Genomic DNA, 16,780 nt, shown 5'->3' with positions numbered 1-16,780 from the left:
CTCCCCTTACGGTAGTCTTGTTGTGATTTGCCCAAGGGGTTGGTTGATATATATAGGAAGAAAAACTCCCCACATCCACGTCAACTAGCGATATGGTGCTAATTGAAGTTACACCCTCCACATTTACTAATGGGCCTAAATAATCATTAAAGCCCATTAGTAAATAAATGCATGGGCCTTTAGAATTTATTAGGATAATTGTACATGGGCTTTGAGCGTTGGGAAAAATGAGAAATTTATTATTTTTGGAATTAATTAATTCCGTGGATAAAATAATTTTAGAAAAGTCCAGAATTGATATTTAAGCCACGAAAAATACTCCGAGACCTCCAAAAATTTGGGGAAAATTCTCAGAGACACTTTGGAACATGATAAACCCAAATAAAGTATTTGGAGCTCATAGAAAGATTGTTGGGAACTTGAAACATAAAGATTAAGGTGAAGGAGGTAGGAATTAAATTCCAGAAAAAGCTGGAAAATTCCTAGAGATAGATATTCGTCTACTAAACCTAAAAACACACATTTTGCACATAGAAACACGAGATGCGACCGGCATGAATGCAACAAACACGTGTCTACCTTATGATAAATTTTAAATTAATGAAAATTTTTATGTTCCTATACTTTCATGTGCACAAAAATTCACAAATAAATCATTTTAACTCTATTTTCAAAAGTGGCAAATTTTAGGGTGTTACACTCCTCTCCTCTCTTAGTCGCTGACATGCCGGTCCCACATGTTAGGCCCTTCTCCTACCTCGCGTAGTCAGGCCAAACTCTCCGTCGCCACCGAGTCGGAGACCGCGCCACTCACGCCTCCCACCTTTACCTTGCGTCCCAAGTCACTTCCGGCCATAAATACCGAAGCCCGAGCCCACATCACCTCCTATCTCGAGCCTCAGAGCTGCAACCGCCTCGCCAAGTCGCCAAATCACCGTGCCGCCACGAAACCATAGCGTCGCTGTCCGCCATCGCCCCGCCAAGCCGCGCACCGCTTCTGTCCGCTCCGTGCCCCGGTAAGATGCCTAGCCGAGTTCACAGTTCTCTCCTCTTTCTCCTTGTGCAATCCCCGTGTCGAATCGTGGTCTCTAGGACTGGTTTCGTGTGCGCCGGCGAGTCCCTCGCCGCCGGCCATGTCCTTCGCTGTGTCGGTTCCCTATTTCGGCCAGCATCTCTCCCTCCCCCTCTAATCTAATCTGAGCCATCCATCTTAGATCCAACAGCTCAGATTAGCCCGTACCTCTTTGTCCTTGCCTTTTTGTCAAAAACTCGCTCGGTTTTTAATATAGAACCCGTCGTCCCTACAATTTCTGTTAAAGAGCCCCTATCTTTCTTCAAAATAGTATCTACAGTCCTTGGCCGATTTACAAACTTTTCATCTTGATTTTATGTTTGGTATGCTATTCTAATTTAGTATTATTGTTTGCTTCATGTATGATGGCAAGGAAGCTTGTGTGGTGTTCTATGATCATGTCTAGTCAGTGAGGTTTGCGTTGGTGATATAAAAGAAGGTGGTACAGAAGAAGTCCTTTGGAGGTTACAATTCAGTAGAAGAAGGATCTGAGTTTTAAGGCAAATATAGTCGGTGAGGTTTGCGTTGGTGATCATCCTTGTTGTCCTATACACCTTTAATCATGTAATTCATGCTGCATGTGTCTACCTTGATTACCACTAAGGATTTCCTAGTACTTTGTACCTTGTGCCTTGATACCTTTGGGTTATTGCATTGGGTAGCTTTGCTAGTGCTCAACCAAAACCATGATCTTGTAACTTGACTAATGGTATATGCAATAAACACTAAAAGATGTTTTTTAGCAACATGGAACCAGGGGGCAAGAGCATTGGGTTATTTTTATGGTGCTCTAGATTCCTCTTCCTAAGGACTTATCTATAAGTGATCATTCAGGACTTATAGTACAGCTGTGAGGGCTACATGGCTCTAGCTTTAGCTTAGTATGAGGACATTTTCTAGCTTGTTAGTGGTTATCTTTATTGGCGTAAGAATGGCTTGCCGAATCGGGTATAGTGCCGCCTCTATCCCCTTGTGTATAGGTTGCACGTCATTGTGCCATCGGGAAGGGGGCTCTACATCTGTTTACCAAGTGAATCTAATGGCCCTAACTTGTTAGATGCATATTTGAAAGGCTTCATTGTGAACCCTATCGATCTTCCTTAGAAGTGGGTCAAGAGATTAGCTACCTTGGGCAAAAGGGTAAATCACGACTCATAGTGAAAGTATACAACTTCTGTAGAGTGTAAAACTGGTATATGAGCCGTGCTCACGGTCACGAGGGGCCTTGGAGCCCTTATAGAATAGATTATCATTAATGGTTAACAATGATGAACACTAATGATACTGATGATAAAGATACTCACTAATGATTACTATTTATGCTATTCATTCTTTATGTTCACCTGATCATGTATTTATGTGGGCTTGTGGATAAACTTGTTGCCACCCTATTGCTAAAATCATGACTCATTAAAAGCTAATCGCAGTTAACCAGTGTCAGCCTTTTGAGCCTCATGAAACCCATGATATATTTATTGAGTATGACATGTACTTATGCTTGCTTTATTTTTCACATATTTAGAAAAAATCTCGTATGGATACCAGATTGCTAGAGTTTAGAGGAATTAGGCTTATAATCAACCAGACAGTTGTCCCTGTGGAATTAGAGTTTTCACCCAAAGATTGGAGTTGTCTTTCCGCTGGTTGCTGTCTAAGGTTATATCCTTTATACTAAGTACATTATATATTGAGCATTGTCTTTTGATATTACCCTTATTTGTAGCTATTTGTGAGATTTGACTTCTTATGCTCACATATGGTGTGTATCTGGTTTTGTTCTTAAAACCAGGTGCTACAATAGCATAAATAGATCATTCTTAATGAGCATTTTTATCATCAGTATCATTCGTGTTCATCATCTATTCCATAAGGGTTCTAAGGCCGCTCGTGACCATGAGCACGACTGATATACTAGTTTTACACTCTACAGAGGTTGTACACTTTCACTGTGAGTCATGATACCCATATGCCCAGGTTTATAACTCCCAAACACTTCCAAGGTAAGCAGGCAGGGTTCACCATGAAGCCTTTCAAAGGTTCATCTAACAAGTTAGGGCCGCTAGGTTTCTATGCCCTACGAATGTAGGGCTCCCCTTCCGACAGGCACAATAACGTGCAGCGTATACACTAATGGACAGAGGCCACACTATATCCAACCCGAAACACACTCCTCTTGTGCCATAAAGGTAACCTCTAACAAGCTAGAAAAGGTCCTTGTACTAAGTTAAAGCCAGAGCCATGTAGCCCTCATAGCTGTACTGTAAGTCTCAAATGATCATTTACAGATAAGTCCTTAGGGAGAGGAATCTAGAGCATTTAGAAAGTAGCTAAACACTCCAGCCCCCTATTTCCAAGTTGCTAAAAAATCATGTTTTAATGTTTATTGCATATATCATTAGTCAAGTTACAAGATCATGGTTTAGTTGAGCACTAGCAAAGCTACCCAATGCATAACCCATAGGAGACAATGTATAAGTTCAATTCTAAGAAATCCTATCAAGGTGCACATGCAATCATGAATTAAATGTATTAAGGTGAATAGGAAACCAGGATGATCCCACGTTATACTTGCCTTGATTAAAATGTTCCTATTGATCCTACTCGTCAAAGTAGTACCCTTAATCACCCACGAATTGCTCACCATCTATACACAAGCAACACAGCAACATACAGACATCTAGGAGCAATCATGCATAACAAACAAGGCTATAGATTAGAATAGTACACCAACAACATAAAATCAAGATAAAAAAATGTAAAACGAATCTACGTCTTGCTATGAACACACAGACACGAAGATCACAAAAATCGGAGCTAAAACGAAGAAGTTATGAATTAAATAAGATTTCTTTTAATAAAATAATAAATTAATTCTATCCTTGAAGTACAAAAGTTTAAAACATATTTAACAATAGGATGAACATATAGATTATGGAATTACGAACCTAACGTAAGTTGAACGGATCAAATCGAAGCTAAAACATGAAAGTTATGGCCTATAGAAACTAGTGGCAAAGTTGTAAATAGATAAAAACATATTTTCAATCTAATCCGAAGGAAACTAAGCTTTCAAAAGAAGAAAACGTATTATGAGAATACATTTTGGACTACGGGTTTGAAAAATGAAAAGCCGAAGGTCTCTTATGCAAAACAGCCACGAAGGGTTAAGATCTATTTGGGATCGTCCGATCTAGATCGAACGGATGGAATTAGATTAGGAGAAGAGAGAGAGAGAGTGCTGTCGCCGGAATAGGGTCGGCGCAGCGGACCTCCATGGACGACAGTGAGAAAGCTTGCGGGCGGAGCTAGATTGGAGCCTATAGACCATCACAGAGCAAAACGAGGGCTCGGGGAGAGAGAGGAGATCAAGGCAAACTCACCAAGACCAAAAGCAAGGATGGGGATGGACCGACGACTCGTAGCAGCTGCTCGAACTCAACAGCGGCGACGGTGGCGCTAGGGCTATGGCTTTGCTGCAGCTCAAGCGAGGGCGGCGGCTTGCTCTAGGGTTAGGAGGAGGCATTGTGCACAAGGGGCGCTATTTATGGGTGGCTTCGACGTGCGGGTCATGCTAGGACGTGGCATAGAGGAGGCAGACTCGGCGGCGTGGTGTAGACTCCAACGCAGACATGGGAGGAAGGAAGGGATCACGTCTGACGAGCAGGCCCAGCAGGCAAGGGAGGAGAGCACGGGCATGGCTGCACGGGCCATCAGCTGGCTACTGGGCCAAGCGAGGAAGCAAGGGGACCGATTGGGCTTGCTAGGCCGTGAAGAAAAAGTTGGGGCACTGTGGCTCTACTAGCCTTGCTGAGTCGGCCCAAGGCGCTCCACGCGGGGAGGAAAAGAGAGGTGGGCCACGAGGAAAGAAAGGAAGCGGTCCAATGGTGCAAGTGAGGCCAAGTGGGCCAGAACCAAGAGAGGGAGTAAGAGAGAGGTAAATTCATTTTCTTTTTCTTAAACATATTTTTAAAACCAAATTTGAATTCAAATTTAAATCCTCTTTGCAACTTTGATCAAAACCAAACATCACAAAATAATGTGTAGCGGCATGTACGCAATCATAACCTTTTCCAACAAAAGTTCCATGTCTCGACACAACACATTTATTGCACTCAAGCACAATTTTAAAGCCATCACGACACATCTGAGAAGCGCTAACAAGATTCTTCTTGATGGAGTTGACATGCTGCACGTTCTTTAATAGCACCGTCTTTCCCGAAGTAAACTTCAGAACGACCGTACCAGCACCAAGAACACATGCATGCAAACCATTTCCCATCAGCAAGGCTCCACTTCTGCCAGCCTGATAGGAAATAAACAAAGAAACATCAGCACACACATGAATATTAGCACCACTATCCATCCACCACTCAGGTGAAAGACAAACTGAAAGAACAAAAGGTAAAGAATTACTATACCTAGATGTTCCTCCTCCAGTCTCGCTAATTACCATGTTGGCTGATTTCTTTTCTTGCTTTTATTTGCGGTCTGGGCACGCACTTGCCCAATGCTCATCACTCCCGCAAACAAAGCATCCTCCACCTTTCTTGTTGTTTTTCTTCTTAAACTATGCAGTTTGCTTAGGCTTTGCATTGTTGTTCTCTTGCATGTTCTTCTTCTTTTTATTATGAGATGCAAATGAGTTTTTCTTCTGCACCATATTGGTAGCGGAAGACTCAACTCCTTTTCTACGGTTGTCTTTTGCTCTCGCCCTCTTCTCAACATCAAGAGATCCAATAAGCTCAGCCACGCTAAACACTTGTCTCTTGTGTTTTAGAGAAGTAACAAAATCCCTCTAAGAAGGTGGCAGCTTAGCGATTATACCACCGGCCACAAACTTGTCGGGCAACAGACATGGGAAATGTTCTAGTTCCTTTGCTAGCGCCTGTATCTCATGAGCCTGTTCGACCATAGAACGGTTTTCAACCATTTTGTAGTCATACAATTGCTCCATAAGGTACATCTCACTGCCAGCATCAGAAACCCCAAACTTTGCCTCAAGAGCATCCCATAACTCTTTGCCTGATGTGCAAGATATGTAGTTTTTCTCATACTTGGGATGAAGTGCACTAATCACGGCACCTCAAAACAGGTTATCGATAGCCAAGAACTTTCGCTCCTCCTCAGGAGTAAACTATTCAGGCTTCCCCTGTGCGGCATGATAGTAGTTCATCGCAGTCAACCATAATACCATCTTGCCATGCCATATCATGAAATTCTTGCCATCAAAATTACTTGGCTTCAAAGCAGCAGCACAACCACTGACAGAAAATTATCTAACATTAGGTTTTTGGATTGTTAGGAATTTAGGCAATTTCATTATCAGTTTAATCTAGAAAAATAACATCAGTAGGTTTGTGAAGATATATATGTGCATGTGTATATTTCTTATCAACACTACAGCATACAGAGATGATATACTGGTGAATACAGTAAAAACACAAAGTACAGAAATTATAGAGATTAGACTGTACCTAGCGGAGGGTCCCATGCCGAGGGCATCGGAGGCTCCATTCGCACTAGTTGACATAGTGCGTTGCTCGAAGTCACGGACCACAGTCAATGCAGGGAGATGTTTGCAGTGCAGTGCCACAAACAGACCACCAGGAAGAAGACGTCTTGACGTTCCGCAGGCAATCACCGAGAAAAAGATGTATGGATGAGCAGTCGCGGATCGCTCCCCAAAAACCTAATCATCGTGCACCCCGTGCAAAGTTCTCTGGCGGACGAGGGTTCCGAAGGCACTTGCTCTCCCGCTACTCCATGCGCACTGAGGTACGGGACGGGGAAACCAGAAGGCTGCGGAAGTGTGGTTATCTCGGGAGTAGTTGTGGAAGGACTTGTTCTGGACTGACGGAGGAATCGGATATATGGAAGGGGAGAAGAGAGGCAGCGGAGAATCCCAGGAGACGAAGACGGAGAGACGGAAGCAGAAGAGACGGTAACGGCCGCAATCAGTTCGCCTCCACCATCAAGGGGAGTAACTCCCGTTGTTATGTGGATTAAGTGGCAAAAGACTTGCCACGCCCGCTCGCCACCTGCCTGCCACGCCCACGGCCCGGCCGGCAGCGGCGGCGCGCGTGCGTGTGGCACGCCTTTATCCTTTTCTTAGCTTCTTAATTTAGATGAATAATTTCCAATCATATAAGCTGAGTCAGCATTCAGTCAAAATCCCGTATGGTATTAAACCATGCAACACTTAATGTTATGTACCATAGAGTTTTATTTGATTCATTAAATATTATATGGGCCAAGCCGATATTATATCCAACACGTACTCTCCATATCCCAAATTATAAGTTATTCTAATTTTTTTGAGAGTTTAAGGATCTTAAGTTTGACTAAAGTTATAAAGATTTATAATATCAAATAAGCATACTATAAAAATATAATTAATGAAGAACCTAATGATACTTATTTGGAATCATAAATATTATTATTGCCTTATTGGATACATGGGGGACGAGAGTTTATGTATATAATAAGAAGCTTCATTATCATGCATGGCCAGACGATCATAACTGTGGACCAAACGAAGTAAGTCCTCCACTGGCTACTGTCTTGTTGGGGGAGAACGTGATGGCGTTCTTAAGCATGAATATAATATCATCGGATAACTTAAATTCAACAATACTCCATGCGTTCTAAATTGTAAGTCATTCTAGCTTTTAATTTTGGTACATACATTTTTCTACGTACCTCGATATATATTATGTATATATACATAGTAATAGCTATGTATGTAGAAAAAACAACTTGCAATTTGGAATGAAGGGTATAATATGTGTTGATTGCATTGTTTGCTTGCTTCAATAATTATGTTGGACATCTTATCTTACTATTACTAATTAGAGGCCCCAACGGAGGCACACATTAACTCTCACCAGACGCGCTAGGAAAAAAGATAAATCCTAGATATTCTCTCTCACAAAACTCAGAAACATCTGGCCTTTAATTTGGTAGACTCTAATCATCATGTTCAATAATAGCCATTGGATCTATTGTAATTTATAAAAAATTACCCACCTCTATTATTATGAAAAATACTTAAAGTAACCCCCTAATTGTGCATATAAATTATCCACATCTGCCATTAAGAAAGATAATTGAAAATAACCCCCTAAATTTGTATATAAATCACCCACACTTATCATTATGAAAAATAATTCAAAATAACCCCATAAATTTGTATCTAAATTACCCATTTTGTTATTATGAAACATAGTTCATAATAACCCCCTCACATTGCATCTAAATTATCCACCTCTCTCAAATCTATACGTAAATACTAATATACGCTATTAAAAAATCTATATTCATAAAGTATGAGACATATATATTTCTACGTTACAAACTTCTAGAAATATGAAATTAAGTAATCATAATGCTAGGTTTGATCATGTATATACGAGACATATATATTTTTAATTACAAACTTCTATGTGAAATTAAATAACCAAAAAGCTATGTTTGACTATGTATACTAAGTAGACATATATATATATATTAGGATAAATATTTATTTTAATAGCTTATAAGCATGGAAAATGTTTAATTAACGAACCACATAGCAATAACATAACACCGGCAATTCCCTTTGAATAATATTAATACTCCATAATCATGAATTTCATAAGTTATTTTTAAATAACTTTATACATTTTAACTTAAACATTATTATGTCATATCAATATTGGAAATTTAATTTTTACAACTCTATGATATATAAAATAATACTACACACATATAATTCTGTGATATAACAATTCAACAAGTTTGGTGCTAGGGTGCAATGTGAGTTTCAACTTAATTAACATGCGGAAAACAATATTACTAAGACCTAAACTCTTTTTAATAAAAAAAATTTTGAATAAAAAATAAAAAAACACTAGAGTTTCTACTTAACACGTGGAAAGAACTGTACAACTTGGTTACAAGTCGAAAGCTAAATTATAATTTGTGAAATGGAAGCAATAAGAGTTTATATATTTTATGGTTAGGTTTAAACTAAATGCAGGCCATGCTGCAAAAAATATAAATACTAGAAATGCTAAGTAGAGGTCCTTAATGGAGCCTCCACTTTAATCCTCACGAGACACCATAGGAAAATAAAAGATAGATCTTAGAAATTTCTCACAAAAATGTGAAACATTTAACCATCAATTTGGTATAACCAAATCACCATTGATAATGATAGCTATTGGATCAATTTTATTTTCTAAATAATTACCCACCTCTACTATTACATAAAACAACAAAAAATAACTCATGACTCTATATTTAAACTACAAACATATGCCATTAAGAAACATGATTTAAAGTAGACCTAAATTATCATCCAATTACCCATGTACTCCTATCAAATCTACATCTAAAAGATAATCTATGTCTTCTATGAAAAATTGTTTAAATAACCATAGAGCACGTAGATGTTTGTACATTGCCCACTTCTATCAGTATTACTATATTAAGATTTAACTAATGTAAGCATACACATTGTGTCAGCATGTATGAGTGATAAATATATATGTTATATTTCATCAGTAACATATTTCATTAACAACTCATATACTAATGGTGTTAACAAAATTTTCTAAAACCATATTAGTAACCATGACATAACTTATATAGATTGTTACTTTATCTATATTTATATATTTTAACTAAATGTTTGACACATCTATATTGATAGTATAACCATAACTGCACGTATAATTCCATGATCGGAAAATTAAATCATCTTAAGAATTGTGGGAGACTAGTGATGACTATATTTTTTTGCCGTTTAATATTACTCTAGAGTAATTTGATCATTATAAGGCTTAAGCATTTAAAATTCTCTTGAGATTAGTGCACTGCTAGCCCCATTAGAGATCTCATTTCAGGCTCTATCACTTATCTTAATTAAGCGACATGGTGCATGTTTCAAATGATTGCATATGCTATTGTAGTATTTAATTAGGAATGTACTATACGACCTAAAATGCTTATTTTAAAACAGTCCAAAATGTGAGTTAGTAAAAGATACAATAAGCACAAGAGTTTTTACTTGAGGAAAAAAATCTATAGCAGTCAAATAAAAATAAAATTAAAAAAAATCAAAACTCAGATTCATGACTTAATATATGTGATGCAACAAGGGTCACCATGGTTAATGGAAAGATTTCAAACTAATTGCACATTAAATATACAAGGTGCCATGCAAAGTAAAAGTATGAATATGCATACAAACTTTACAATTCAGTCCCTTGCAAAAAAAAAATTAATATGTTTACGATCATTAGATATAGACAACAAAGTATCTATTATGTCAATTTTGTAGAAAATAACAAATAAAAACATACAATTTAATATAAATATTTTTTTATTAATCAAATAAAATATATTAATCGTACATCTTTAAAATTCTAGCCCGTGCAAGAGCACGGGTTGATGGACTAGTATAGCATATATGCATACATACTTGCAATTAAAGTTGATGATGCAGGCTAGCTCAAAACTTGATGCCGCCGGAATAATGAAAATTCAAATGGCTTCATCAGGCTTTTATTTACACGAATTAACTAGTTTTTCACTGTCGCCTTCAGGAATTGAAGTCGTGATGTGCCGGTATAGCTCAACTGCCTTCCATGCATCTAGTGGGTGCAATAGCACATTAAAGACAGCTAGCAGCTCCGGCCATATTGTCTCTATCTTGACTAGAGATAAGGGACACAATGTTGGGTGATGAAGCAACAACAATAGGTAATTAATCCCCTTTGATCCGCAAGAGACACAAGTGCAAGTGTCCAACGGTTATGTTCCCACATTCCCACTCCATGGATGATATCGAGAACAAACCATGGAAGCAAGCTCTAGTATATCTATATCTATATATATGAGTGTAGATTTTCTAGGACGGGGTGTAGCTATGCACCCTTTGCAATATCCAGACGAAACAATTGCAACATCCACTAGGAACACTTGAAACATGCAGATGAAACACCTATAATATCCACTTGAAACACCCTTGAAACACTTGCAACATTTAGATAAAATAATTGTAATATCCACTATGAAACACCTTTAAAACACCTGGAACACTTGAAACATGCACTTATTGCTGTTGAAACATGTTCGGATTACTGTTGGAACATAGGGTGCGCAGCTACACCCCGTTGCACGCTAATATTTCCATGGATATATATCTATATCTCTTTAGATATGGATAAATACACCTACAGACAGACAGGGTTATTCGATGCTTGCATATATACGTGCCTTTGAATTACAGAAAATTTCCAATCGGAGCGGCTTCAACGGCGAGCGAAGACTAGTCATTGTATGTGGAACGCGCGCGCATGCATGCGACCCGGCAAGGAGCTCAGTGTGGAAGTTTGCATTTCATTACTTGTATCGGAGCTTCTTGAAGACGCTCGACGACGTTCATTGATGTAGATATATAGCCTGCTTATTGTGGCTTGCTGGTCACTGACTCACTATGGAGCAGCACAAAGGAAAGGAAAAGGAAGCTTGGTTCCTGTGTGTGCGCCTTCGCTGCGCTTTGCCATCTCGATCGATCGCAGTCGATCGTGTCCAGGCCGGCCGACCCGGTTCTCGCTTAATTGCTCGTCACATGGATAATCTCGACCGTGCCTCCGCTCCACCATCCGATAGATCCACCTGCAAATAAAAGCCTCCTAGAAACCTGGAAAAATTCAACAATACGACAGCATCCACCTTCAATGTTTGTGTGGAAAAAGTGCACAGCATGCACAGTGCAAGTACGAGAGCGGGTACTGCGGCTAATAATAGGTGATGGATCGAGGTTGAAGGCGGTGGGTGGATGCAGGGGCGGATCTATAGGGTATGCCGGGTATGCACCGGCATACCCTGCGATCCTAGAAACTTTTACGGTATATATACGTGTATTTTTGAAATAAAAGAAAAGAAAAGAACACTTACATGGACGCCCAGCACCCAGCGGGCCACATGCAACGTGACCGCTTGCCCCTAGTGGGTGTGACCGTGACCACGTGACGGAGGCCCACGCGGCCCACGAGGCCATGCAGCCACAGCCACGGACAAGTTCCCCTTTGGTCTTGTCGTACAGACGCGCACAACACATCACCGGGCCTCCTGACCGCCAATGCCCTAATCCTCATCCTCATCTGATCGTCCACACCGCCGCCGGAGGCCACGTGCCACACGCCGGTATGAAACCTCATCGACTCCGTAGTTGCTACTCACTATCTTAGATTCGCTTAGGTGAGATTTATTTCTTTTTCTCTTCAAGTATCTTCCACTCTTCGTCTTCTCATAGAAAATTTTTGTCTACTTAATTTCATTGCTATTTGCTAATATCATAAAATCATCACTCGCACATGTGCAATGAGATATTGGGGATTTCCCCCGACATCAGAGACAATCGAGACCGATATCATGTCAGTATTTGTCTAGTTGCATGTGAGAATTCGATTTGTATGAGAAGAATTTGTTTTAATTATTTGGCATTGTATTTTGTAGAATCTGTACGGAGAGAGCAAGGACATTGCATCTATTTTTCAGAAGGATGCATAAAGAAGGTGACGGCTATTGCTATTTTAAATCCTTCAATTGATTGTGAATCTAAGATATGGTGTTTGAATTATTTATTATTTATATTGTAATGTGTGGATGTTTTTAACTTAATCTTTGAATTTAACATTTATCTTGTTATTTTTATTGCAAATGTTCCTAATTATATTAAAAAATTCATCTGTTTTTCTCAAATAAGCATAAGTATGCGTATCATTGTATTAGAAGGAAAAAAATTCAATTGTTATCAAATTGCCAGATGGCTTTACCAAATTTGTATATGAAAAATTTTGGACGGCATACCGTGAACTAGAATCCTAGATTCGCCACTGGGTGGATGTATGATAGATAGCGAGGTAAAAACAGCCGCTTGCACACATGGTTTTTAGCTGCTGGTTTTAGTTTTCACTAGGAAAGATGGGCAAGCCACGTGTATACAGATGTTTTTAGCTAGGGATGGACACCGTCGAAAATGATATCATTGTTTCTCAATTTAGTTATTTATTAGTGGTGGTTGCAGCACAATGCTGAGAGAAATAAATAGGAAAGCCAGATTTTATATATTGGTAGATATAAGGATGAAAAAGGGTCATAAATAGTATCACTTTTACGTGAAAATAGTTTGCAGTAAACGAGTTTTTTATATTCTTCTTTCGTCCCTACTTTTAGAAAACGTTTTTTTTTTCACCGTGGAAGCAGAAGAAAAAGCTGTCCCTCTGGCTAGGCACCCTAGCTGGGTGTTTGCATTAGGTTAATCTAGCTCTGGACAACCTATTTGTTCCAATGCAATTTGTAGTTACAGGTTCATCATTCCGTGTTTCTATCCGACCTATTTTTTCAAGAGACATAGTCGTTCGAAATCTGTGAAAAAACAAACAGAGCCTAGCTTATCTAGTTGGATACCTTGTGGTTGAACCTGCCTACCTAGGTCCAAGATTTAACATGGTGCTCATATTTTTCTAAATTTATTTTATAATTTAATGATATTTTTCTTTTAGTGGTAGGCAACGTGCCAGTCGATAGCGAGACGTATGTGGTGGCCTTGTCAACCTCGAGATTTCTCAGCTTAGTCTTTCGAGGTACTCATAGGAGTAGTGTCACTACTATAGAATGAGCTATCGTAGCACCCTTATCAGAGCCGGTTATTACATAACCGACGGTGAAATTGTTTCACACCGAGTTAGAAGGGCGGCACGGCGTGGAGACCAATTAAACGGGTGGTGAAAAGTTCTATCACCACTAGTGACCCTTGGATGTGGTAGTGATCTTTAGGGTCCGTATCTCCGCGGGAGTATACACCAAGCCGTCTATGATAGCCCTTATGGCCGCTAGCCCAAAACGACCAATGGGCAATCGACGGTCAATAGTCTTTGTGATTGTTTAGTATTGTCGTGTAGCACCCGGTTTTAAGAACAAAATCAGATACACACCATATGTAAGCCTAGGAAGTCAAATCTCACATATAGCTACAAATAAGGGTATTATCGAAAGACAGTGCTTATATATAACTTAATTAGTATAAAGGATATAACCTTAGATAGCAAACAGTAAAAAGACAACTCCGATCTTCTGGTGAAGACTCCAATTCCACAGGGACAACTGACTGGTTGATCATAAGCCTAATTCCTCCAAACTCTAGCAATCTGGTACCCATCCAGGATTTTTATCCAAATATGTGAAAAATAAAGCAAGCGTAAGTACATGTCATACTCAACAAATATAACATGGGGTTCATAAGGCTCAAAAGGCTGACACTGGTTTAGCTGTGATTAACTTTTAATTGTCACAATTTTAGAATAGGAGTAGCAACAAGTTTATCACAAGGTAAACATGAATAATGAATAGCATAAACAGTAATCATTAGTGAGCATCTACATCACCAGTATCATCAGTGTTCATCATCTATTCCGTAAATATTCCAAGACCGCTCGTGACCGTGAGCACAACTGATATAACAGTTTTACACTCTGCAGAGGTTGTACACTTTCACTGTGAGTCGTGATTTACCCTTTCGCCTCAGCCTCTTAACCCACTACCAAGGAAGGTCGGTAGGGTTTACTATAAAGTCTTTCAAAGGTTCATCTAACAAGTTAGGGCCATTAGATTCACTCGGCAAACAGATGTAGAGCCCCCCTTCCTGATGGCACAATGACACGCAACCTATACACATGGGGACAGAGGCCACATTATACCCGATACGTCAAGCCATTCTTACGCCAATAAAGGTAACCACTAACAAGCTAGAAAAGATCCTCATACTGAGCTAAAGCCAGAGCCATGTAGCCCTCATAGTTGTACTATAAGTCCCGAATGATCACTTACAGATAAGTCCTTTGGGAGATGAATCTAGAGCACTATAAAATAGCCCAATGCTTTAGCCCCCTTATTCGATGTTGCTAAAAAGCATCTTTTAATGTTTCTTGCATATTCCATTAATCAAGTTACAAGATCATAGCTTTAGTTGAGCACTAGCATCATACTACCCAATGCAATAACCCATAGGTAATAAAAAATAAGGTACACAGTGGTAGAAAATCCTTAGTGGTAGTCAAGGTAGACACATGCAGTATAAATTAAATGATTAAAGGTGTATAGGACAACAAGGAAGATCCTATGCTATACTTGTCTTAAACTTAGATCCTTCTTCTATTGAATTGTAACCTCTAAAAGACTTCTTCCTGATCACCAACTTCATCTATTTCACCAACGTACTTCTCACCGACTAGACATGATTATAAAGCACCACACAAGCATCCATGCAATCATACATGAAGCAAACAATAGATCTAAATTCAAACTGAACACCAAACATAAAATCGAGATGAAAAATTTGTAAAACGAATCTACGTCTTGCTACGAACACATAGACGCGAAAAGCACTCTAATCAGAGCTATAACGAAAAAGATACATCTACCATAGATCTGTTTCGAAAAGAAACTATAGGCTTTATTTATTTTAACTATATAAAATCATATATATAAGATATTTTATAAATAATATAAATTGAATTAAGTCAAATTTAGATTTGAATTATAAAACTAAAGTAAAACAAATCATATTTTATTTATAAAATCCAGTTGCATAATTATTATTCAAATTAGAGTTTAAGCCTTGAAATTGCAGAAATAGTGACATGATAAACATTGTTACTAACGAGTACATCTCGTTGCAATGAATCTAGCATAACTTGAATAGCTCAAATCAGAGCTAAAACGTAGAAGGTATGATTTAAACAAGATTTCCTTTAATAAAATAATAGAATAAATCTAACCTCCAATTTTAAAAGTTGAAAACATATCTAATAGTAGTATGAACATGTAGATTATGGAATTACAAACCTAACACAAGTTGAATGGGTCAAATCGAAGTTAAAACAAAGAAGATACAACCTAATGAAGGTAGTGGCAAAACTGTAAATAAGTGGAACTTTATTTTTGAAATAAAATAAATCAAATTCTGAATTTTAAAACGACAGAGGGACTGTGGGTACGAATAGAAGAAAGGGCAGGGGCTCTTTAGAGTAAAATCAGGGACGACAGGTTGTAACACTCGGTTTTAAGAACAAAACCAGATACACACCATATGTGAGCCTAGGAAGTCAAATCTCACATATAGCTATAAATAAGGGTAATATCAAAAGACAATGCTTAAATACATAGCGTATTCATATAAAGATTGTAACCTTAGAGTATAGACAGTGGAAAGACAACTTCGATCATCAAGCGAAGACTCCAAATCCACAGGGACAACTAACTAGTTGATCACAAGCCTAATTCCTTCAAACTCTAGCAATCTGGTACCCATCCGAGATTTTTATCCAAATAATTGAGAAATAAAGCAAGCGTAAGTACATGTCGTACTCAACAAATATAACATGGGGTTCATGAGGCTCAAAAGGCTGACACTGGTTTCACTGTGATTCGCTTTTAATGAGTCATCTTTTAGCAATTGGGTGGCAACAAGTTTATCACAAGCCCATAAACACATGATCAGGTAAACATGATTAATGAATAGCATAAGCAGTAATAATTAGTTAGCATCTTCATCATCCATATCATCTATGTTCATCATCATTAACCATTAGTGATCATCTATTTTGTAAGGGTTCCAAGGCCGCTCGTGACCGTGAGCACGGCTGATATACCAGTTTT

The sequence above is a fragment of the Miscanthus floridulus genome, chromosome 7 (assembly GCF_019320115.1).
Source record: "Miscanthus floridulus cultivar M001 chromosome 7, ASM1932011v1, whole genome shotgun sequence".
Classification (NCBI taxonomy): domain Eukaryota; kingdom Viridiplantae; phylum Streptophyta; class Magnoliopsida; order Poales; family Poaceae; genus Miscanthus; species Miscanthus floridulus.
Note: the sequence above shows the minus strand (reverse complement) of the source record.